The 27,065-nt window shown below is 37.3% G+C and overlaps 1 pseudogene; it reads left to right on the top strand.

The window, feature by feature from the left end:
* Window positions 1–14,075: 14,075 nt before the first annotated feature.
* Window positions 14,076–25,291, top strand: LOC136388095 (large ribosomal subunit protein eL21-like; annotated as a pseudogene).
* Window positions 25,292–27,065: the final 1,774 nt, after the last annotated feature.

The raw sequence follows: 27,065 nt of genomic DNA, 5'->3' as shown, positions 1-27,065 counted from the left end.
ACCTTTTAATTAGACCATATAACCCATTTACATTTAAAGTAATTATTGACAGGCATGTAGTTTTTGCCATTTTGTTCATTGTTTTCTTTTTTGTTGTTCTTTTCTGTTCCTTTTTTATTCTCTTGCTTCCTTCTTTTGTATGTTAACTTTCTGTAGTGCTGTGTTTGAGTTTCTTTACCTTTATTTCTTGTATATCTCACATATATATATATACATACATATACATATACATATATATTTGTGGTTACTATGTGCTTCATAAATACCAAGCTATGTTTATAGAAGTTCATTTTAAGTTGATGATTGCAGGTATAAACACATTCTATGATCACTATCAGTTTTACTTACCCCCCTTCACATTTATGTTTTTGTCATTATTTTTTATTTTTAAATTTTATTTAGAAAATTAAATTTAATGGGATGACATTGATCAATAAGAGCACATAAGTTTCAAATAAACATTTTTATAGCATTTGAACTGTTGATTTATGTTGGGTACCCATCACCCAAAGTCAAAGTCATTTATTTTAGTTCTTTTGAATTTGTGTGTATCCCTTAATTTATTGTAATTATACATGATCATCCTACTTTTGCCATTTAACCTTTGCGCCAGCTTTAGTATTGGTTAATCCACTGCTTTTATTTTGTTTGTTCTTGTCAGTGAGAATTCTTTTTCTTTGCAATATTTTCTTATTCACATTTAAAATTTTTTTTCTCCTTCTTAAAGAAGTCCTTTAAACATATCATATAATATTGGTTTGGTGGTATGAACTCCTTCCGCTTTTTTTTATTTGAAAAGCATTTTATCTCTCCTTCAATTCTAAATTATAGCCTTCTAGGGTAGAGTGATCTTGGTTGTAGGTCCTTGCTTTCTGTCACTTTGAATATTTCTTGCCAATTCCATCTGGCCTGCAAAGCTCTGTTGAGGAATCAGCCGACAGATTTATGGGAACTCCTTTGTAAGTAACTAACTGTTTTTCTCTTGCTGCTTTCAAAATTCTCTCTTTGTCTTTGACCTTTGGTATTTTAATTATGACATACTAAAATATTATTAGAGCATTTTATTTTTTTAGTTTTCACAACCAATTTTTTTTACCTTTTTTAAATTGTGGAATTGAACACACATCAAAGTGCAGAAAACATAAAAATACACCTCTATAAATTATTACATGATGTTTTCAGCACCCAAACTCCCCCCTTGTTCCTCTTCTACATCACTATACCCCAAAGATAACCATTATCTTAACTTCTAAACATATGCTCACATTTCTTCTGGGTAAATATCTAGGAGTGGAATTGCTGGTCCCAGTATATACATGTAGGCCTTAGTAGATAATCTCAATCTGTTGTTTCAGTTTCCAGGTTGGTTATAGAAACTCTAAACAGCAATGTTTAAGAGTTTCTATTGCTTTATATCTTCACCAATACTTTCTGTTGATAGTCTTTTCAGTGTTAATCAATCTGGAAAATGTGAGTGGTATCTTACTGTTTTGTTTTATTTGTTTTTTTTTTTACTTTGTATTTCTCTGATTACTAATAAGGTTGAATACCTCTTCTCAAATGTACTGGTCATTCTGGATATCCTGTTTTGTCAACTGACTGTTCAAATCTCTAATCCATTTTTATTATGAGTTCTTTGACTTTCCTAATGACTTTCAGAAGTTATATTTTTTTATAATTTGGGTTTATGGTCTTATTTCAGTTATATGACTTACAAATATTTTCTCTGGCCCTGAGCTTTTCTATTCAGTCTCTATTATAGGTTGGGTTACCCAGGAGGCAAACTCAGGCAAAGTTTAGCATGAAGAACATTTATTAAAGGGTCTCCTATGGCTAATAACTGTGGAAGAAAAAAGCCAGAAACAGGATTGAACCAGAGAAATCAATCTGTGATGTAGGACAACAACAGCCCCTGCTGAGCATACAGGGAATTTTGGAGTAAAAATGGTCTCTTCAAGATGTCTTAATTAGGTGGAGATAGTCAGACCTTTATACTTCGGTATCAATCACTCATTGACTTATGTGCTATCCCAGAAAGAGGCGTGGTCTTAGGCAGGGCAGAGCTGTGTTGCTGAAACAATTCCTGAATTATCTGATAGTTTCTGGCTCATTAACAACACTCCCAGCAATAAGTTCTTTTCTTCGAAGAGGAATCTGAGTGACACATTAGCATGTTCACCATACTCTCTTAATCCCTTTTATTTTTTGAGAAACAGAAGTTTTTGCTATTAGTATAATCCAATTCAATAATTATTTCTTTTATATTTAGTGAATTTTGTGTTCTCTCTAAAAATCTTTCCACACTCAAATTCTGAAGATATTCTCTCATGTTTTCTGCACATTCAGATATATAATCTACTTGGAAATTAATTGTTTGCGTGTAGTGCTAATCAGGTTTCATTTTTCCCCATGGATTTCTAACTTTTATCAGCTTTAATATATTAAATAAGTATAATCGGTCACATAATTACCAATAGAAATCCAGATGACTCTTATGAATGCATAAGGAGAATGAAATACAGGAGAGAACAATGAGACAGAAATATTAACCAGGGCAGATTCCACTTGAGACCCTTTTTCATGTTTAAGCGGGAAACACAACAGTCTCTAATAAACCAATTGTAGACCTTTACCTATGAGGGTTAAAAACTAAAAGAAATAAATATAAAATGCTAGGCATATTCTAGGAGCTCAATAAATGGTAGTTAACTTATATTATTCTGGGGTTAGGGTTAGCCCCAACAGAATATTATAGATTATCACATTCTCATTTTAGTAAAACATATTTTCATGTTGCATTTCTTACAGAGAAAAAGTTTATTATTTTTCTCTTCTATGTTACTTTACTCATTTCCTAAGAATCAGATAAAATTTGGCCAGTAGCCAGGACATTTTCTACAGGATGTTACAACACCTGCTCAAAAGCAGATGAACTGCATGTTTCCATTTCCAGGAGCAGACAAATGGCAATTGGTTGTCTCCATAGTGAAATATGGCCAGCATAATTTCTATCAACACAATCACCAACCTCCAAATACATTGCCAAACAAATTTTAAACAGACCAGTAATGCAAATAATTCTTGATAAAATCTATGCTCCAAAAACATATGCACATAAGGAAATACTATCCTCAGGTCAACTGCATTTTCCTTCACTAGAGAAACATTTAATCAAAACACAATGACTAAAGAGCACAAAGCATAAATTATGACACCTCCATAATCTGAAAGAGTATGACTGTTCTACTTCTAATAACAAGAGTCTTCTGGCCCTGGCTGGTTGGCTCAGTGGTAGAGAGTCGGCCTTGTGTAGGAGTCCCGGGTTCGATTCCAGGCCAGGACACACAGGAGAAGTGCCCATCTGCTTCTCCACCCCTCCCCTCTCCTTCCTCTCTGTCTCTCTCTTCCCCTCCCGCAGCCAAGGCTCCATTGGAGCAAAGTTGGCCTGGGCGCTGAGGATGGCTCCGTGGCCTCTGCCTCAGGCTCTGGTTGCAATAGAGCATCGCCCCAGATGGGCAGAGCATCACCCCCTGGTGGGTGTGCCGGGTGGATCCCAGTCGGGCACATGCAGGAGTCTGTCTGACTGCCTCCCCGTTTCCAACTTCAGAAAAATACAAAAAAAAAAAAAAAAAGTCTTCTTCAGCCTCATAGCTGATGCTTTGTTCAGTGCAGTTTTTCAATAAAAACTGTATCAGAGAGTATGTGTTCAAGAGCCAATAACAACAATGACAAAAAAACTGCCTGCACCATTTTGACATTCATTGTTTATTCTCAAGAAGCTGGGTTGGTTAGCCAGCTTCACAGAATCATTAAGGACCCAGGTTTCTTTCAACCTCTCACTCCATCATCCTCGAGATATTGACCTGCACCTGAGACATAATTTCATGCTTGCAAATAACTGCTAATCCTTCAGAAAAATTGTCTATAAATGTGAACATTCAAAACTCTCTTTGTTTGATTCTAATTTTTAATTTTTTCAGTTATAGTTTACTTTTAATATTATTTTGTACTAGTTTCAGGTATACAGAACAGTGGTTAGACAATCATATACTTTACAAAGCATTTCCTAAGTATTTCCAGTACCTAGTGGGTGGCATATATCATTATTATGATATTATTGACTGTATTTTCTTTCCTTTTTTTGTGACAGAAACAGAGAGAGAGATAGAGAGAGAGAAAGAGAGAGAGAGGAACAGATAGGGACAGACAAACAGGAAGGGAGAGAGATGAGAAGCATCAATTCTTCATTGCGATATCTTCGTTGTTCATTGACTGCTTTCTCATATTTGCCTTGACCAGGGGCTACAGCAGAGCAAGTGACCCCTTGCTCAAGCCAGTGACCTTGGGCTCAAGCCAGCAACCTTGGGCTTCAAAGGAGCTACCTTTGGGCTCAAGCCAGTGACCATGGGGTTTTGCACCTGGGGCCTCTGCATTCTAGTTCAATGCTCTATCCACTGCACCAGTGCCCAGTCAAGTGCTCTATGCTGTACTTTACATCCCCATGACTACTTTGTAACTGCTAATCTATATTTCTCAATCTTTTCACCTTTTAACCCAGTCCCCCAAAACCTCTCCTCTCTGGCAACAATTGATTCATCCATCCCCCATCTGGTAGATGTTTTCATGAATCCCATTGTCCTGAGACACATACTTACCCATAGTTCTAGGTGAAACAGAATTGTCAAAATTGGTTTAAATTTACCATAATTATGATTAACCACCTAAGACCAGGCATATTGTCCCTCAAATACTTTGGGAGTTCTAATAGCAAGAAGGGAAAGCTGATAGTTATTGGGGGGAAATCAAATGTGTCTGCCCTAAACACTTGGTCATAGAAAAAATGTAAAGCCTAGAAGAAAAAGTCCAAATTCAAATCATATGTGTCTTTAGATGACAGGATTGTGATGAGTGTGCTTGTGTGTGTGTGTATGTATGTGTGTGTGTCTCTTCTTTCAAGTGTTATAAATCTTCTATAGTAATTAAGTATTGCTTTTATAATTAAGGAAAACATTTCCTTGGGATGAAAAAAGCACCTATAATTTCCACAACCTACCAGAGAAGCTGAAGGGCAAACATTTCAACCTTCAACGAACTCACACTTACCTTGAAACCCCTCAAGAGAGCATAAGGAATGCAAAGGAGGGAGGAACCGTGCATCCTCTGCAAGGCTCATCACTGTCGTCAACACACACTAGGGAGGTAAAGTCAGGCTGCTTCTAGTAACTCTTCATTGATATCCTTGGAATCTATGGACAATCTATAATCTTAAGTATTTAAGCTGTGGCTACATGCTCAGCAGCAGTATTTTTAGAGAACAAATCTGACTATAATTTTTAGTAAAAACAATCAATTGCCATCTGTCTGCACAGCAGAGACCCAGATGGGTTTATTACTGGAATGGCTTCCTATGTGGATGGACAGATAAACTAGTCAGAACTGTTTTCTGGCCGTTCCATCTCTAAAATCTTAAACTCAGCCTTAGGATGACTTGTGTTTTGTCAGTGTAGCTGTGTTATAGAAGTCAAAAGTGGTAGAAAATAAAAAGAGAGAAAATGGTATCAGGACCATGTTCTGGATCTAACCGCAAAGACATCTCCAACTCCTGCTGTCATTGTGGGGATTTTTCAATGCCAAATGATTGGGGTCCTCTGCACAGAGAATAGCTGAATATCTGTTGCCTTGAAAAAGTGATTCTGGAACTAAAATATCTTATAGGCTATAATGAGAAAGACAGAACCAAAACAAAGCAAGGATTACAACTAAAAATTTTGTATACTGTTATGTGAAATTTAATAATACATTTTCATGACTAATATTAATAATAATAATTTCAATGTATGTGGTTCATAGTAACATTCTAAACTTTGTGCTAAGAGTTTTCCATAAATTATTTCATTTAATCCTCACAGCAGCACTATAAAGAAGAAATTATTACATTCATTTTACCAATGAAGAAATTGTTCCAGAAAGAATTTAATAATTTCTTAAGGTCACAGAATTAGAATGTAACTGAACCAAGTTTTAAAATTTTCTCTAACTCCAGATTTCAGTTAATTATGACTACTTCCTGTATCCACCATCTCCAAAAAGTGAGCAACCAATCAAAAGACAGAATAATCTTCAAGCACTGAAATTAGAGCTACTATTAGAAATATGATCTTTCTAGGCACATGAGTGGTGAAAGCAAAGAAGACTTATGAGAATCTAATGCCATGACTACATTATATAAACATTCTTTACAAAACGCAAATGATTTAAAAATATAACAGTCAGAGATCTCACAAGACCAATGCCTAAATCATCTTGGGCTTTGTGACATATTTCCAGCAGTGATAAAAATGATGACACACATATCCTGGGAATATAATGAGGATTGGGAATCACCCATCTAACCTTGAACCCTCTGTGACTTGGATTGGGCAACATTAGTTAGAAGCACTGAGTGAATGTCTCTTGGATGCAATCACCAAGAAACTGTGTGAGTGAGTGACCTCTGTGCATGTGAATGGGCTTTAGAAAATTAGCCTAGAAGTTCTAGATTGCCCCTTCCTTTGTGCTTGTTAATTAGCAAAAGAAAAAGAATGTACTGACCCCAATTAGCCCTTTCTCCACCTCAGCAACATGGCTATTAGTCATTCTTTCCCCTTATCACCTGGCCTCCCTCCTTGTAATCCTGTTACCTCTGTTCTGCTTCTGATCAATAAAAGCTGAGGGAGAAGGAAATTCAGGAGGTCTTCTTTGCTTCCCTTGGCAGGCCTTCCCCTCTTCCTCTTGATGTAAATTTGTGTCTTGAGTTAGTTTCTTCCACGTGATACTGGTAGTTCCCATCTGTCTGGAGTACTACAACAGTACCCGCAGATAATGGTGACAGCAAACCCCAACTTCACTCTGGTCTTTCTTATAGTTTATCCTTACAGTTCAGTCTCTGCAGGAAATAATTATGTCTCCTTTTTCTGATATATTAGCTACAGCAGTGAAAGCTGTAATTTTCCTAGACTGCCTCAAGGCAAATCAGGAGTAAAGGCCTTAAAAGATGACCAACCAGAGAACAAATCACAATCTAGGAGCTGCTGCAATAGAGTTAGAAATAGAAGCAAACTGACTGCAAAGCTGAAGTAGCTCAGCATTTGAATGTGGGCTCAAATTGACTTCTGCTAGATTTATGTTCTGTGAAAATATAAATTTATTATGTAGAGCATGTTTGACAAACATATATTGAACACTTACTAGATGTAAGTCTCTCTTCTGGTGCTGTGAAGAGGAAAGATTGTTAAACTGCTTTCCCAAACATAAAAGCCCCAACTTTAAAACTATAAATATAAAAATGTACATTTTTAACTTATATTACCTTAATTACAAATGAGGCTGAATATATGTTCTGTTGGGCGGATAAAATGTATTATGCTCACTTTGTTAAAGATGCCATTGCCCAGGTGATATTAATGTGTGTTGGGGGCAGGCAGGATCATTGTAGCCTGGGGCTTGGTTTTGGGATTAAGCCTTTCCCACCCTTTTTGCTGTGGGGTGGTACAATCCAATCATGCCTCAGAAAGTGACTTTGTATTAGAGACTTCCCTATTTTGTATATTGGATTAAGGGGTTGGATTTCTACACTATAAAATGGGGATAGAGCGAGAGCTTGGGCTCTTGGTTCCTGAGATTATCATTAGAAGAGAGAGTAGAGGAGAGCAGAGAAAGGCCACATGGAGGAGGCCAGGAGAAGCAGCCAAGATGGTGGAGTGCTGAGTGAGATGCCAGTTTGTACAGAGTTTGTATCTGGGATAAGGAAGGAGATGGGGAACTGAGGAGAATAAGGCTGGTGAGCTAGAAACCTTTGATTCTAGGAAACTCGGATAAGTCAGTGGCTTTGTGAGCACTGAATGTGATTGGGTTTTGGAGCCCAGTGTGTATTTTTTACTTGCCCGCCGGGTGCAAGCTAGGATTAAAGACTATGGCCCACCAGTTTGTGGCTTCGTTGTTTCTTTACCCACTGTCCGAATCCAATGCTGACCTGCATGAGCCAGGCAGCTGCTTTGATAGTGGCAGCCCTGGCTTCTGGCTTTACATGTTCCAAAATTGTAAAAGCCAATGGTATAATTCTTCTATCTCTAATAATGACCAAGTAAGTGGTGTTGAATTTGTATTTTTATTGTATATAATTAGAAAACAGAAAATTATATGTGAGATATCTGTTTTATGATTTTGGACAATAGCTAATCATTAAGGAATATAAACAATGAGAGAAAGAAAAAAAATGAAGGTGAGCTTGGAATATTATCTGAACCATAGTACAGGGACAGGGAGCCCATGGTAGTCTCACTGAACTGAGGAGACAGGATTCAAGTTTAGGAAAGATGAGATGGCTGGAATTTGCAGGATAGGTTATTGGAAAAGATAAATTTATATAAAAACTATCTCTAATTATTTGCATAAGATTTCTCTCAAATCTATTACTGAATATTAAGATGAGAAGGTACATAGGAAAACTCAAAAGGCTGGGACATTCTAGTTTTATCTAGCTAAAGAGAGAGAGAAGTTTCTAAAACGTAGGAAAACAATAAAGACTCCCAAAATGACAACACCTAGAAAGTAAGGTCAAACTACCTGCCAAGACAAACTTTTAAAACAACTCCCCAGGAAAACAGCATATGTACAGTGGTATACTAGGAAAACTCACATCCTCATTTGCCTACAGAAACATTAAAAACAACTAGAAACTGGTTAAAAATAATCTTATAGGAGTTTTGGAAAACAAAGCTCTGCAGGAATAAAGAGAACACAGAATCCGTGTAATGGGGGACTTACTTTCAAATCATGAGGAAATCTTGTGGTTTTTTTAATTCAACCTTGTCCCAGCCTTGGTCTGGAGAATGTGATATCTCAGCCTGCAATTAACTCCCTCAAACTAGAGGGAGTAAAATAAACCTTATCTTCAACATTCTAAGCACTTAATTTGTATCTCAAGCATTGGTCATGAAAACTGTGGGGGGTACTAAAAACCCACAGAACCTGGGTCAAATTACTATTGGTGGAGACATACAATAGATTATCTAAAGCCTTAAGGAGAAATTGGGGTGATGTTCTTGGAAAATTAAGACATATGCTCAGGAAAAAAGAAAAAAGGAAAAAGAAAAGGTTGTAAATTTTCACCTTGGGCTGATAACTAGACTTAGAGCATGTTCAGCTAATTCGTGAATGACAGCTCAGTACAAGTTCAGTCTGCAAAGACTGGCATAAATGGCTGTTTGTTTATTTGTTTTCATTTTCAAAAAATAAAATCATAAGGCATACAAAGAAACGGCAAAACATGGCCTGTTCAGATAAAAAAAATAAGTTGATGGATATAGTTCTTGAAGAAGCACAAGCATAGGATGTATAAGATAAAACATTTTTAAAAACTGTTTTAAATATGGTCAAAGAGCTAAAGAAAAATGAAGAAAGAATTCAAGAAAATAATATGAAAATAAAATAAGAATGTTAACAAAAGGATAGAAGGTATAAAAAGAAACCAAAAAGAAATTCTGCAGCAGAATAATAAAACATAAATAAATAAACTGAATTGAAAATATAGTAGAGGGGTTTAACATCATATTTGAGCAGGTAGAGGAAAGTATTAGTGAGTTTAAAGATAGAACATTTAAATTACTGAGTTTGAGGAACAAAAATAAAAGAGACTGAAGAGCCCTGGCTGGTTGGTTCAGTGGTAGAGCGTCGGCCTGGCATGCGGGAGTCCTGGGTTCAATTCCCAGCCAGAGCACACAGGAGAAGCGCCCATCTGCTTCTCCACCCCTCACCCTCTCCTTCCTCTCTGTCTCTCTCTTCCCCTCCCGCAGCTGAGGCTCCATTGGAGCAGAGATGGCCCGAGCACTGAGGATGGCTCTGTGGCCTCTGCCTCAGGTGCTAGAATGGCTCTGGATGCCACAGAGCAACACCCCAGAGGAGCAGAGCATCGCCCCCTGGTGGGCATGCCGGGTGGATCCTGGTTGGGCGCATGTGGGAGTCTGTCTGACTGCCTCCCCGTTTCCAGCTTCGGAAAAATGAAAAAAAAAAAAAAAAAGATAGAGAGAGACTGAAGAAAAGTAAATAGAGCCTAAGAGACTTGTGAGACACTATCAAGCCGACCAATATACATACTCATTATGAAAATCCCAGAGTGGAAGGAAAAAAGGAGAGAGAGATTATCTGAGAAAATAATGACTAAAAATTTCCCAAGTTTGATGAAAGAATTTAATCTACTCATTGTGCTTTATAAGAATAGAATACACCGCCTGACTGGGCAGTGGTACAGTGGATGGAGCGTTGGACTGGGATGTGGAGAACCCAGGTTTGAGACCTCGAGGTCGCCAGCTTGAGCATGGGCTCATCTGGTTTGAGCAAAGCTCACCAGCTTGGACCCAAGGTCACTGGTTTGAGCAAGGAGTTACTCAGTCTGCTGAATTCCCACCGTCAAGGCACATATGAGAAAGCAATCAATGAACAACTAAGGTGTCGCAACGAAAAACTGATGATTGATGTTTCTCATCTCACTCTGTTCCTGTCTGTCTGTCTCTATCTATCCCTCTCTCTGACTCTCTCTCTGTCTCTGAAAAAAAAAAGAATAGAATATACCCAAAGAGACCCACAATGACACACATTAAATCAAACTGTTGAAAGACAAAAAGATAATCTTAAAAATAGCAAGATAAAACAATTTGTTATATACAAGATATTCTCAATAGAGTATCAGCAGATTTCTCAGCAGTAACTTTACAGGTCAAAAGACAGTAAGATAATATATATATATTTAAAGTGCTAAAGAGAAAAAAGTGTCAATAAAAAATTTTGTATCTAGCAAAACTTTCCTTCAAAAATAAAGGAATTAAAACTATCTCAGATAAAGAAAAATGAAGAGTTCATTATGACTAAACCTTTTATACAAGAAATGCTCAAGGAAATCCTTTAGGTTGAAAGGAAAAGAAAGTAAATGTTAACTTGAAGACATACAAAGTTATAAACATATGTAGTAAAAGTAAATAAAAAGGAAAATAATAAAACCAATATTATTATAATTTCAATTAGTAGCTTCTCAGTTTCTATAGGATTTTTAAAAAATGCATGAAAAATAATTACATAAATCTATGTTACTGGGTACACAATGTAAAAAGCTGCATCAATAAAATGGTGGGGCTGACCAGTGGTGGTGCAGTAGATGGATGCAGCATTGTCCTGAAATGCTGAGGTCCCAGTTCAAAACCCAGAGGTTGTTGGCTTGAACTCAGGCTGTGGGCTTGAGCATCGGTTCACCAGCTTGAACATGAGATCATCAACATGATTCCAAGGTTGCTGATTTGAGCAAGGGGCCACTGGCTCAGTTTGAGCCCCTAATCAAGTCACATATGAGAAGCAATCAATAAACAACTAAAGTGAAGCAACTACAAGTTGATGCTTCTCACTCTATCTCCTTCCTCTCTCTCTCTTTTTGTTTTTTAAATATTTTATTTATTCATTTTAGAGAGAGAAAGAAAGGCAGGGAAAGGAGCAGAAAGCATCAACTTGAAGTAGTAGTGGTCGTAGTAGCTTCTTGTATGTGCCTTGACCCAGCAAGTACGGGATTTCAAACTGGCAATGTCAGCATTCCAGGTCCATGCTTTATCCACTGTGCCACCACAGGTCAGGATCTCTCTCTCAAAGTAAAAACATAGCCTGACCAGGCGGTGGCGCAGTGGTTAGAGCATCAGACTGGGATGCAGAGGACCCAGGTTTGAGACCCCGAGGTTGCCAGCTTGAGTGCGGGCTCATCTGGTTTGAGCAAAAGCTCACCAGCTTGGACCCAAGGTTGCTGGTTCGAGCAAGGGGTTACTTGGTCTGCTGAAGGCCGGCAGTTAAGGCACATATGAGAAAGCAATCAATGAATAACTAAGGTCTTGCAACGAAAAACTGATGATTGATGCTTCTCATAGCTCTCTCCATTCCTGTCTGTCTGTTCCTGTCTATCCCTCTCTCTGTCCCTGTAAAAAAAATTAAAATTAAAATTTAAAAAAAACATAAAAATTAAAATAAATAAATTAAAATTAAAAGGTGGTGGCAAGACCTACATAGCAGATTTTATATATGATAGAAGTTGGGTAAAAGATATATAGGAGTTCACTGTATAATTTTGGCCAATTTCTGTGGGTCTAAAACTTTTTCAAAATAAGAAGTTCAAAATAAAGCACAGAGTTTGAAAGAATACCACTTAGGTTGAATTCTAACTCTGCTTCTTACTAATTTGTAATATCAGAAAATTTTCTTAATCTGCTTAACCTAAAATGAGGATAACAGTAATATTTATCTCAAATATTTGATTAGAAAAATAAATGAGATAGTTCTTGTAAAACACACAAACAGTATTCAAACCTTATCATTATTAAACACTATTATTTTTGTCCTGCAGAAATTTTAAATTTAATATAATACTTTAATCTGTGGTTTATTTTATTTTACTTAGATATTCTTCTTGCCCAAAGTATAAAAAGTTTGCCTATTTTTTTTACCTTGTGATTTTTATTTATTTATTTTATTTTTAAATCATTAGTACAAATATTTAAACGTCAGAAATGAGTATAAAGCCCACTTCCTTTTTCTTTTTACACATGGCCAGCCATTTATTGTAGTATCACTTATGAAATAATACATTGTTTTTCATGGACCAATTTTTGTGCTCAGTAGCATACCAGAACATAGAAATCTTCCTGTTATTTCTGCCTGGCCTCTATACCTTCAACCTGAGTTTAGCAAAAATAGCATCTGTTGAACAGTGTTGAAAAGCAAACTCGAGCAGAGCATAGAATCCCGTAAGTGGTGTCATAAGTATTAACTGATTCATAAATACACAGAGTTACTATAGTAAATATGACACTACTCCTGAGGATACTAGTTAATTTCTAGTCACCAAATCTAACAGCCTCGTCTCATCTCTCATCATTATAATTGATCATCTTTTTTGTTAAATTCTTCTTTGGCTTCTACATCCAAGAAAGGAGGTAGGCACTTGTTATGATCCAGAGAAGTTGATGAGACTTGAAATATACTCTAACCCTTTTTCTACTATTTTCCCACTGTTCCCTTCTCCCTCTCTTTTACTATCTTCTGCTCTAAATTCTTTTTCTGAACTCCCATTCAAACCTAGTGCTCTTCAAAGTTTTTCTTCATTCCTCTTCTCATTTTATCTGTTCTCCTGAGCATTCTCATCCATGCACACAGTTAACTCTTACTTATGGGCTTCTCCTTCCTATCCCTCCAAGCTGACTCAAGTCAGGTTCCTAAGAGGCAGAGACTGAGATCAGAATTCCTGTTCAAGTGATTTACTAGTAATCCACTCACATGAGAAAAGAAGTAAAGAAAGCAGAGTAAGGAAAAACATGCTAGCCTGACCAGGCAGCGACGCATTGGACTGGGATGCAGAAGACCCAGGTTCAAAACCTTCAGATCACTTGCTTGAGCACATACTCATCCGGCTAGATCACTGGCTCACCAACTTGAGCACAGGGTCATTGGCTTGAGCATGGGATCATAGACATGACCCCATGGTTGCTGGCTTGAGCCCAAAGGTCACTGGCTTGAGCCCAAGGTCGCTGGCTTGAGCAAGGGGTCACTTGCCCTGCTGTAGCTCCCCAGTCAAGGAACATATGAGAAAGCAATTGATGAACAACTAAGGTGCTGCAATGAAGAATTGATGCTTCTCATCTCTCTCCCTTCTAGTCTGTCTGTCCCTATCCCCCCCCCCCTCTCTCTCTCTATTTCTGTCACACACAAAAAAAGAAAAAACATGTTAAACAAGAGTATATATTATGCTGCTAACTAGTGGTAGCACCTTTACTCAAGTTTACCAGCTTCCTGTACTACCATATGGGTAAATAATTGGCTGCTGGCTTCTCCTGGAGATGAGGCTGGAAATATTACTTTGGGGGGAAAAAAGCCTCCTATTTAGCAGAGAAGAAAGGCAGTCATGAGTCTTCAGCAGCTAGAAAAACTGGTGAAGAGGATCTGGTCAGGGCAATGTAACTAATTCAACTCTTGTACTGCTTAAATCTACTTACTTCTATTGGTTCACACTAATGAGGCACAGCTTACTGAGAACTCTAGTTGGCCACAATTCTAGAAGACTTCTAAGAAAAGAATTAGTGACAGGAAATGCTGCCACTTCTGCTATTGTTGGTCCTGAGACCGTAAGTGGTACTCATCATCTCCTTCCTCCATTATCCATATTAGATTCCTCTCCATCTTGGCTAGGATTTCTAGCTGACTTGCCCCGCAAGATATTTAGATCCTCTTCCCGAAGGTTCTGAACCCTGGAGACCTGGCACTTATCAGACCATAGTTTCTGGAAATTGCCATTAATAGTTAAGAGCTCCTCCCACTCCCATAGAACACTGACTCTCTAACCACATTCCTCTGCCTCCACTACATAACAGCAGCCCTGCCTGTTCATGATTATCAGATACAATTACTCTTGCTTAGTGGTCTTCTAACACTAGGATTACACAGTGACCAAGAGGTAGTTGTGGATTTAAATTGAATGGGACTCTTACTATAGGACCCAGGTCTTGTATGTACAAAAATGTAAATTAAAAGGGAATAAGAAATACAGTTTCTTAAGTGGGTCATTGGGAATGATGGGAAGTGGAATCATTCCTATTTCTACTCCTTGATTATTAGATTTATTAACTGGGGACACATCACCATACAATGGTCTAAGATTTAAGGATATACTACATCCTGAAAAATAACATCTTATAATCACAGGGTGTCATGCTAAGGTGATGCATGCTAAGTGGAAAGACCAGAAGTTTCTCTGGTTATGTTTTTACTGCCATTGCTCCTTTGCTAAGAAATAGTCTCTTGACTTGAGGCAATGTTATGTGGCATCCCATATCAGTAAATCAGACATTTTACGAGGCTTCAGATAGTGATGTTGGGATAAAGCCTACAGGCAGGAAGACAAAGTCATACCCAGTATGTGTATCAGTCCAAATCAAAAGAAACATATTCCATTCTAAGGTAAAATAAATTAGATTAATCAAAGCTGCCTCCAAGTAACTAGATGGCATTCAATGAATGGTACTGTATCAAGAGGTTCAGCATTGTTCTTTGTTACTGGAAGGTCAGACATTCAACAGCAGCAGAAGTTGGATAAGCCTTAGTTAGACCTCCTTCTCTACTACTTCATTCATTAGCCTATCATGTAAACACAAGGAAAGCCAAGAACAGAGGCAAGTTGACATCTACTATTTATACCATCATATTCATTTGGTTGTTTGGTGGCACTCTGCAGGAGATACTTTCTGGTGGATACTAACATATAATACAGCAATCTTCATATCATGTGTTCATTCCCATATTTTTCTTCCCAAACCTTCTTTTCTCTTAATATTCTTATCTTGCTCCTTTCAAGGCCCTGATCAACCAACCAAGCCATTTACCACAGCCAACAATTCAGTATATCTTTATCGTGGGCCACTTCTCTCTCCAGACAAAGTGAATGATAAGGTATACTGCCCAAAGTTCCATCCTCTAGGAAAATGTTTGCTTTACCACTATCTCTTTTGGTCACCCCTGAGTGAGACCAGAATGCAGCAGCAGTCCATTTTCAGCCCAGATCACCATACCTAGCCTACTCCTCTATCCTTTATCAATCTGGTCCATCCTCTCTCTTAATAATCCCTTAAAACTATATGTCTTCTTACCCATTGCCATTTCCTCAGTTCAAACCCTCATATTTCTTATCTGTGTTATTGAATAAGCTCCCACCACAATCTCTGTCTTGACTATCTTTTCTCCTAATTTTAACTTCAAAGAATTTCTTCCAAAAACACAAATCCAAGCATATTAATTCACCAATTAAAATTATTTAATAATTCTCCATTATCTATAGAATAAAATCTAAACTTGTTAGTACAATATGCAAGATCTTTCATATTCTGTACAACATTCCCATTTTTTTATTTCAACTCTTACCATTATTCCCATGCACATGATGTCATAATCACAACCACAACCAGACAACTTGTTCTTACTCCATCAAGTCATGTACTTTAACACATTTATGCTTTCTCATGTGTCAGTAATGGCCTTTCCTACCTACTTTGGCCAACTTCTGCTATAATTTCAAGACACAATTCAGAAGTGATGTGCTCTGTTGAAGCCTTCACCATTATATATATTTTTTTACCTTTAGTATACAGTGTCTTTTTACCTCTGCATATGTCTTGTGTTACATGATATAGATGTTTTATATATTTATCCCCTCACTAGTCTTTGAGCTCCTGGAGACTAAGAACTATGTCTTAAATATTACTATCCTAGCAGAATCTAGTTTACAGTGAAATTAATCATTTATATGATTATTCTGTTCTCTAAGGTGAAGTCTAGGATTCTCAGGCAATGAAATCTCTAGATCCTAAAATGAAATTATAATGGCTTCTGAAGGTTTTAATTAGAAATTCAAATTCAAATGCTTTCAGAGGTCAAGCAAGGCACAGAATGGTGTGAATCGGCTGTAAGTAATGATTAGGGTGTGATAAAGCCAGAAATAAATTACCTAATAATAATCTCAAAACAATTTAAAATAAAGAGAAGTACATTACAGTGATCAGTTAAAGTATAAGTACAGACCCCATGTGTCTTGAGGTCCTCAAATGTGAGATTCCTGGTCTAATACCTGTTTGTACTATTTTATCATGCACAGTTATGTATAAATGTGTGAGTTAATATGCTATGAAAATAATTTCAATCAAATCGCAGTTTGTATAATTTGAAATCATATGGCTTATGCCTCATTTAGTTCACATATGAAAAACAGAGAGTTGTAGAATAACATACTCACTTTATCTCAAGTGGTTGCTAATTTTAAACTGGAATAGAACTTGAGTTTCATGAGGTTTGGCACATTTACAAGACTTTGTTTAGGGCATTGTGAAATAAATATGAGATCTGAAATTAAATAACATTCATTTTCATCCAGAAATCTGATTCTCATAAGTTGTCTTTGACAAACTGTATAACTTCTCTGAGCCTCAATTCACTTACCTGTAAAATGGGAAGGCTAATATGTATTTCACAAAGTCACTGGAAAAATTACATGAAAGCTTCAACTATAAAAACAGCACAGTGTCTGGCACACGACAAGTGCTAGATGAATTTCATTTAAGTCTAAACATTAACCTTGTTTATTTACATCCCAAATCTGGAGATGAGCCCACAATTCGTGGTTCTGCTGCCAAATATACACAGTGAATGGGATGTTATTTGCAAAATTATCTAAGCTCTCTAGAGAATGTTTGAGAGTGAATACTAAGCATGATCTTAGAGAAAATACTGCAGAATGTATATTAATGGGAGAATGTTATGATCCAAAGCCTTTTCTACTCTGGCCATTCTCCAGGATATCTTCATCTCCTTCATTATCAGAGAAATCAGGACATTCAATCTCATTTCTGACATCCACTACTGATTGATGGAGCTCGAATGGGTAAGTGACATCGCACTGGCAGAAACTACAGCTTTCCCTCAGCCTTCTCCTCTGAGAGCCAGCACAGCCCTTCCAAAATCCAGCATGAATCATTCCCAAAGTAATTTGCTTAGCAAAAGTAGACTGTTTTCATATACTGCACTCAGCTTGAGTTCACCTTTATAACCTTCAAATATTAAAACTCCCTCCCACAGAAAGTGATTATGGGAGCCTAATCAGAATGCCTACACTCTGTTCTGAGATAGGCCCATTCTTCTGATCATTATGGTGGGGGTTTTTTTTTAGTTGACATTGACCCTGAGTGTAATTGGCTTCCAATGGTACTTCCATTTCTTATCCCTCTCTTATAAAGAAGAAGGAAAGTATTCCCAAAGTAATTTCAAGGGAACAGTCTTAACATCTGCAAGTAGAGAATAAATTATTTCAATAAATTTATTTAAATCTCTACTGCAATGTGATATTTTTAAAACATAACTTCAATGAGGTAAAAGGAGGACATAGGTTTTTATGTTCATAAAAAAGTAAGTTTTTAACTTTATTTCTGTAAGTTCAAAACAAGACAGTGAGGTGTAACCTATAAAAGAAGGGAGTGTGTAAGGGCATGAAGAAGAACTTTCTGGGGAAAAATGACTGAAAAAGGCCTTCTGCCTTCTCTAGAAGATTTTTTAACACCTAGCAACATTGGCCCTGGCTGGGTAGCTAAGTTAGTAGAGCATCATCCCAATACACCAAGGTTGTGGGTTTGATCCCCAGTCAGGGCATCTATAAGAAGCAACCAATGAATGCATAAAAACGTAGAACAACAAATCAATGTTTCTCTCTCTCTCTCTTTTCTCTCTGTTCCTCTCTCTCTCTCTCTTCCTTTCATCTCTAAAATCAATAAATTAAAAGAAAACCTAGCAACATTTATTCAAATATTTATTAAAATGTACTATGTACTGGTCATTCTGATCAATGAAATGAAAAGTGCAGACAACATGTAGGATGAAGACCTTGCTTTTAATAAACTTGCAATCAAGTTGGAAGTAGAAAACCTAGTATCCATAAAACTTTTAAAAATTAAACAATTAAGACAAAATTTGTATTAACCAAAAGTATAAATTAGAGGTTAATAGTAAGAGAGCACTCTATAGAGTAGTTTGGCTGAGGGAAGATTTATTGTGCTAGCCCTCAGAGATGAAGATTTCAGTGGGTGGAAAAGGCAGCAGAGTTGCAGGTGGGGAGAACAGCATGTGCAAATATCCAAGAGATACTGATGAGGAGATCAGTATGACAGTAGCAGAGAGCATATTTGGATGGGGGCAGCAATAGGTCCTGATGGAGGACTATCGGATTTGGAAAAGCTATAAAAACCAGACTGAAGGATCTCAACCAAGAAAGATTCAGGGTCAGTTTCTGAGCATTGAATAGAGGAATGAATAATAAACATGGAATTTTAAAATTATGGAAAGAATTTCAGGAAAATATCTCTGGGTTTATATGTATATTAGTAGGGGAGGAGGGAGAGACTGGAGCCAGAGAAGAGTATGATAAAATGCCTGTTGGGATTATTCAAATATGAAGTGGGAAGGTCAGTACCAAGGAGGAAAGAAAAGGCAAAATGTGAAAAATTTTTAGGAGAAAAATAACTTGAACAAAACAGAGCATTTAGAGAAAAGTATGTGAAGAAAAAGAGGCAAGGGTTTTTGAACTTCCAGTGATTTCCATGGGTTTTGAGCTTGTAAACAGAAGAATGGTGATGAAAGAGAGGGAGATGTCAAGCATGATGTTAAGCTTTCTAGCTTGAGGCCCTGAATGAATGCATTATTAGCAGAGCATCAAGATTGATAGATAAGTTAACCGTGGGGGATAGGTAAGCTAAATTCAATTTTGATGTGGTAAATCTGAGATGTCTTGGAAACATCCAAGTGGAAATGTTGACTTGGTAGTTGGAAATGCAGCCTAGTGTACAGATGAGAGGTCAGGGTAGGACACTGACTTTGCCCGCCAGAGAACAGCTGACAATGTTTGATGAAATTTTGGTTGTCACAAGGGGAGATTGAGGGTTGCTAATTGTATCTAGTAGGTGGTAGATGCTGCTAAATATTCTACAAGGCATAGGACAGCCTCTGCAACAAAGAACAATGCTGCCTCAAATGTCTATAGCAGGGGTCCCCAAACTTTTTACACAGGGGCCAGTTCACTGTCCCTCAGACCATTGGAGGGCCAGACTATAAAAAAAAACTATGAACAAATTCTTATGCACACTGCACATATCTTATTTTAAAGTAAAGAAACAAAATGGGAACAAATACAATATTTAAAATAAAGAACAAGTAAATTTAAATCAACAAACTGGCCAGTATTTCAATGGAAACTATGCTCCTCTCACTGACCACCAAGGAAAGAGGTGCCCCTTCCAGAAGTGCAGCGGGGGCTGGATAAATGGCCTCAGGGGGCCGCATGCGGCCCGCAGGCCATAGTTTGGGAACCCCTGGTCTATAATGACAAGGTTGAGAAATTCTCAGGCAGGAGATACCTGTATAGGAGACATAAGCCGGTAGATATTAAAGCAGTGAGAATGAGACTACAGAGTGAGGAAAAAATTTAAAGATCTTGAGAAATTTTCAATTTCCAGATGGAAGATGATGATCCTGAAAAGAGAACCTAAGATTGGGAGAGACCAAAGAAGTAAAACAAAACCCAGGAGATAGGGAGCATAGCAACCATGCTCAGAAGTATTTCTGAAGGAGGGAGATCATCAGCGACAAAGACTAAATACAGGGTGGGCAAAAGAAGGTTTATAGTTATTTGTATGAAAAATAATACAATAATTAATAAATAAAAATAAAAGAATGAACTGTGTTTTATGTACTCAGAACTGTAAACCTACTTTTGCCCACCCTGAATATCTTTTGGATTTAGAAATATGGGGGCAGCTAGTGACCTTAGAAACAGCAGTTTCTCTGGCATACTAGTAACGAAGGCTAAATCTGAGTGAATGGAGAAGAAAATGGGCATTCTCTCGGCTATGGTGAGCCTAGAGATTAAGGGGAATGTGGGTTGAAGGAAGTTTGTTTATTGTTGATGCTACCAGTATTTAAACATGGAAGAGCCATGCTTTAATAAAAATAAAAATCTAGTTGGAAGTAAAAGTTTGAACATATAGAAGAAAGCAGTTTTCTAAGAATGGGCAATAAAAAATATTAGTGAGTCATATCATCAAATCAGTGGATTTCAAGTAGCATTTTTTTTTTGCTGTAAATTGACTTTATTATTTTTATTTTAATTTATTGTGTTGACATAGATTCTAGTGTTGCCCCGAATGCATCCCCCCTCCCCGATATTCCCCTCAACCTCTCCTTTACCCCCTTCCCTATGGCACCCTCTCCCCTTCCCTTCAGGTTTATTTCATCCTATCATCCCCTTTCCCTCTGTTTTCTTTTCCTCTGGTCCCTTTGATCTCTCCTCTGTCTCAATTCTGTTCCTCAGTTAACATTGTTCATTCTATTTCTCAAATGAGTGAGGTCATATGATATTTTTTTTTCTCTGCCTGGCTTATTTCACTTAACATAATAGTTTCCAGGTCCATCCATGTTGTCGCAAAAGGTAAGATTTCCTTCTTTTTCCTGGCCCCATAGTATTCCATTGTATATATGTACCATAGCTTTTTAATCCACTTGTCCACTGACAGACACTTGGGCTGTTCCCAGATCTTCACTATTGTGAGCATTTTTTGAAACATGAATTATAATAAAATAGGATAGAAAATAATAGAGATCATTACATTAAGTATTCATGAAACTATTGTTTCAGGTGTGGTTTGTAAGTATGTGTCTTTAGTTTGCAATTTGGGTAACTAAATGAACAGAAAATTAATAATAATGAAATAAAGTGATGGAGCAGAAGTAGAAATTAAAGATAAATTTAAGACTAAAGTAGAACATTCAGGTGAAGATATACTACATGCTGAGTCAGATGATCTTATATGTTCCTCTAGTCCACTGTCTTCCACATTAACAATGTTGAATCCCCATTTTTTTTTGTACATCTCCCTTCTCAGACAGTGAGCACCATGAGACCAACAGCTATTGATCAACTTTATTTCTAGCATAATATTTGGCACATAGTAGGTATTTATTAAATATTGATTTTGTGAATAAGTTAAAGATATGACATTGAAATCAACAGGGTTAAAAGATTATGATGATAAGCTATTTATAAAATAGCTTTAGACTCTTTCAGAGACAAATCAGAAATAAGTAAGCCACAGGCCACAAACCTGATTCCAGAAAGCCATTACCATCAGAAAGCTGGCTATATATCCTGTATCAGTCTGCTTTATTGGTTGTAACAGAAGCCAACTCTAGCTGACATAAGCAGAAAACAAATTTATTGAAAGGCTACTGGATAATCACAGTTTCCAGGAAGTCCAGACTTGGAAAACAGTTAAGAACAAGGGTAGCTAATGCATTAACCTGTACCATAGCCAAAATCCTCATGCTGCAAAGCCAAATCACTGAGAACATTGTCACTTCTGAACCCCAGACATCCCGCTACAACCACCACCACTATCATAGGTACTCGTCAGTGGATGTAGCCATTGAGTTGTTATTACTGTTGTCCCTGAAAATTCATGTTCCTCCATCCTAGCTACCCAGCACTCCTAGCTCCTGACTCCAAATCAGAGCAGCTGCATCTGATTGGTAAATCCTGACTTATATGCTTGTGCCTTAACTACAAGGGAGGCTGAGACAACTTGCATCATGGAGAGAGTTAGGTTCCTATGATATCTCCAAACAAGAAGATACTGAGCCATAAATATATGTGACACAGTGGCCAGGACATGGAAACAACCAAAAAGCTCGTCAATAGATGACTGGATAAAGAAGATGTGGCACATATACATTATGGAATACTACTCAGCCATAAGAAATGATGACATCAGATCATTTACAGCAAAATGATGGGACCTTGATAACATTATACGAAGCGAAATAAGTAAATCAGAAAAAACCAGGAACTGCATTATTCCATACATATGGGACATAAAAGTGAAACTAAGAGACATTGATAAGAGTGTGGTGGTTACGGGGGGAGGGGGAAAAGGGATAGGGAAAGGGGGAGGGGGAGGGGCACAAAGAAAACTAGATAGAAGGTGACAGAGGACAATCTGACTTTGGGTGATGGGTATGCAACATAACTGAATGACAAGATAACCTGGACTTGTTATCTTTGAATATATGTATCCTGATTTATTGATGTCGCCCATTAAAAAAATAAAATTATTGAAAAAAATATATATATATGTGACAAATATTCATCATATAACAAGTGACATGTATTCCAATAGATTCCATAGTTCTGCTAGTCACCAGCTCTCAATGCCACCTTGGAACTGAGCTAAATACAAAGGGAAGTCTTTTTTTAAATTTTTATTTATTTATTCATTTTAGAGAGGAGAGGGAGAGACAGACAGACAGACAGAGAGAGAGAGAGAGGAGAGACAGAGAGAGAGAAGGGGGGAGGGGGGAAGCATCAACTCCCATATGTGCCTTGACCAGGCGACATGTATTCCAGTAGATTCCATAGTTCTGCTAGTCACCAGCTCCCAATGCCACCTTGGAACTGAGCTAAATACAAAGGGAAGTCTTTTTTTAAATTTTTATTTATTTATTCATTTTAGAGAGGAGAGGGAGAGACAGAGAGAGAGAGACAGAGAGACAGAGAGAGAGAGAGAGAGAGAGAGGAGGAGGAGCTGGAAGCATCAACTCCCATATGTGCCTTGACCAGGCGAGCCTAGGGTTTTGAACCGGCGACCTCAGCATTTCCAGGTTGACGCTTTATCCACTGTGCCACCACAGGTCAGGCCCAAAGGGAAGTCTTTAATGGCAAACTTAAAATGCACTCTACATTGCACAATTGGGGAACTACATCTGATTAGATTCATTCTCGAATGTTGTCTAGATGCTACATCACTATGAAATGAAATACCTGATTCTGAGATTTATGTCTTCTTGCCTCAAAAAGGGAGCTGTCACCATTTCAGGTTCTTGGTGAGTGGTTCTGACCTCTCAGTTTAAACAGAGCCAATCACTTCATTAATTGTTTTGGAGTCAGTGTCAAGTAGTCCCAGCCACACGTACCCACCTCTTGTAGTGACCTTCATGAAAATATCCTGTCTCTCTGGCATTCATTTAAAATATTCCTGCCTCATATCAGCCCTGCCTCCATCTCTGCCAATTTTCTGGCCACACACGTGCAACCAGGCTCTTGCTTGCACCCTCCCTGGACATGCCTGTTTATTTCATTTAGAATAAAGGTGGATTTTCACCACACAGACTTACATCCATTTAATTTTCCTAACCCATCTTTTAAAGATCTTCATGAAGAGGAAAGTGTTTTGCAAATCTCAGTATTCATAAAAAAGTGAGCTAATTATAGGTCAGCCTTATTTTTACTCTGTAACTTTACCATCCCTCAGTAATCTTCCTTGAAAAATGAAGTATGCAATAAAATCATGAAGGGCTTCATCAAATGGATGGTCATTACTTCTGTAAATCTCAGGTGCAAAAAGACAAAGTAAGAAACAGGTATAATAATTGTTCTGTTTACAAAATAATTTTTTGCTCTAATGAAAACATTATAGACTTCTTCCATATATTCAACTTAGTCTTTAACACATTAGAATAATTATAGGTACATAAAGCTTTTATACTTTAGAAACACATCTGATAAAGCAATCTATGCATCTATTATTGAAAAATTATATGAAATTTCAATATGCATTTTTAGGAGTTTAAATCTCAAAAACTAGATATGTTAGAAGTTAAGAACCACATCTTTTTTTTTTTTTTTTTTTTTTTTTAGAAAGAGTAAGAGACAGAAAGGGAGAAATGGTGAGAAGCATCAACTCATAGTTGCTTTCACTTTACTTGTGCATTGATTGCTTTGCTTTTTATACATGCCTTGACTGGGGCTGAGCCAGTGTCCCCTTGCTCAAGGCAGTTACCTTTGGGTTCAAGTTTGTGAGCTTTGGGCTCATGTAGATGATTCCCCGCTCAAGCCAGCAACCCCATGCTTAAGAATCTGCACTCAAGCCAGCAACCTTGGCGTTTGAACTGGTTACCTCAGTATTCTAGGTCAATGTTTAATTCACTGCATCACCCTGGTCAGACAGAACCACATCTATTTTCTTTCTTTAAACAGGAGGCTCCTGTATTTTCCTCCTCTCATTAACATAGAAAATGTACAGTGATGACCTCTGTAAGAAATGCAAGCTTTCTTTGTGGCCAGAACCACCTTCATCTAGCAATTCACTAAAATAACCAAGACAAAGAGCAAGAGGAAAAGCACCCACTATATGTCCTCTAGGTCTTTTAGAAAACATGGAATTGTTCCTTTGGCCAAACACATGTACATCTACAAGAAAGATGATATTATAGACATCAAAGCAATGGGCACTGTTCATAAAGGAATTCTCTGCAAATGTTCCCTCGGCAAAACTGGAGGAGTCTACAATGTCATCACCTAGCATGCAGTGGGCATTGTTATAAACAAACAAGGGAAAGATTCTTGTCAAGACAATTAATGTATATAATTAATGTATATATTGAGCATATTAAACACTCTAAGAGCCAAGATAGCTCCCTGAGAGTGTGAGGGGATATTAACCAGAAAAAGAAGGAAACCAAAGAAAAAGTTACCTGGGTTCAACTGAAGGACCATTCTGCTCTGCCCAGAGAAGCACATTTTGTGAGAACCCACGGAAAGGAGTCTGAGCTGCTGGCTGTACTGTTAAAAATGTTTCTCTTAATTGAGTAGAAAGTGTGGTGTCCCCTCACTCCAAAAATATTTGAAGAAAACCTTGTGTCCTAATTTTAAAAAGAAATAAAAAAGAAATCCAGAAACTGGCTTAATGACCTCTACACATCAGGCAAATGAGAAGATACCCACATTGAAACAGGTAGGAAAGGCTGAGGCAGACTCTCACCATAAACCTCACTTCTGGCAGAGTACCATATGATTGACAGGGAATGCTCAACTCTTAGCTTCTTTCTGAGGAGTGAAGGGTTTAGACGTCATTGGATAAATCCTCCACACAGAAAAGAAACAAGGAAATGACAGCCATTAATGACACATTTGATCAGCTGGATTTAATTGATATCTTCAGAGCATTTTATCCCAAAGCAGCAGAATACACATTTTCTTCAAGTGTACATAGAATATTTTCCAGGATAGACCACGTTAGCACACAAATATCTAAATTTTAAAAGATTGAAATTATATCAAGCATCTTCTCTGATCATATGATATGAAACTGGAAATGAATCTCAAAAAAACACACAAAGACATGGAGGCTAAATAACATATTATTAACCCTTTGAGTAGTACGAACATTCATGTATGTCCTCATGCCTCCTGACCATCCAGAGCACGAACGATTTATTTTAAAAATATGCAAGGCAATATTAAAAAAAGGCAAATGTATGTTCTTTTTGTTTCCAAAAATTGATTATCAAACAAACATAATTTTAAGTTAATAAAACTGTAACTGTAACTAATTTCATTTTTTGAAAAAAAATCTCACTCCTGGGGTTCAGTGAGCATGAAAAAAACTCACTACTCAAAGGGTTAAATAGTAAATGGGCCTGGCACAGTGGATAAAGCCTCGACCTGAAATATCGAGGTCATAAGTTTGAAGCCCTGGGCTTGTTTGGTCAAGACATATACAACAAGCAATCAATGAACAACTAAAATGAAATAGCTATTAGTTGATACTTCTGTTACCCTAACACTCTCTCTCCTCTCTCTTTAAAATCAATAAATAAAATCATTTTTTTTAAAAGCCAGTAAATGCAACCCTGGCCAGGTGGTTCAGCTGATAAGGCATGGTACTGACATTCTGAGGTTATAGGTTTGATCCCTGGTCAAGACACATACTAAAAGCAACCTATGAGTACAAAACTAAATAGATCAACTAAGTGGAAAAATGGATGTTTCTCTAACTCTCTCTTTTTTTCCCTCCTATCTTTTCTCTTTCCCAAATCAATGGGGGGAAAAAAGATAAATAAGTTAACAATAAGATCTAGGGAAAAATCACTTAACATAATAGTTTCCTGATCCATCCATGTTGTTGCAAAAGGTAATATTTCCTTTTTTTTCATGGCCCCATAGTATTCCATTATATTATATATATGTGCCACCGCTTTTTAATCCACTCGTCCACTGATGGACACTTGGGCTGTTTTCAGATCTTCACTATTGTGAATAATGCTGCCATAAACATGGGGTATATTTCTTTTTTTCAGCCGGTGATATGGTGTTCTTAGAATATATTCCTAAAAGTGGGATGGTTGGGTCAAAAGGTAGATCCATTTTTAATTTTTTGAGGAATCTGCATACTGTTTTCCACATTGGCTTTAAGTGGAATAAGCCAGACAGAGAAAGAAAAATATCATATGACCTCACTCATTTGAGGAATCCAAGGAACAATGAGAACTGAGGAATGGAATTGAGACAGAGGAGGGATCAAAGGGAACAAATGAAAAGAGGACAGAGGGAAAGGGGATGATAGGATGGGATAAACCTGAACGGA

This window comes from Saccopteryx leptura, chromosome 1, assembly GCF_036850995.1.
Source record: "Saccopteryx leptura isolate mSacLep1 chromosome 1, mSacLep1_pri_phased_curated, whole genome shotgun sequence".
In the NCBI taxonomy this organism is placed as follows: domain Eukaryota; kingdom Metazoa; phylum Chordata; class Mammalia; order Chiroptera; family Emballonuridae; genus Saccopteryx; species Saccopteryx leptura.
Note: the sequence above shows the minus strand (reverse complement) of the source record. Positions and strands in the feature narration are given on the sequence as shown.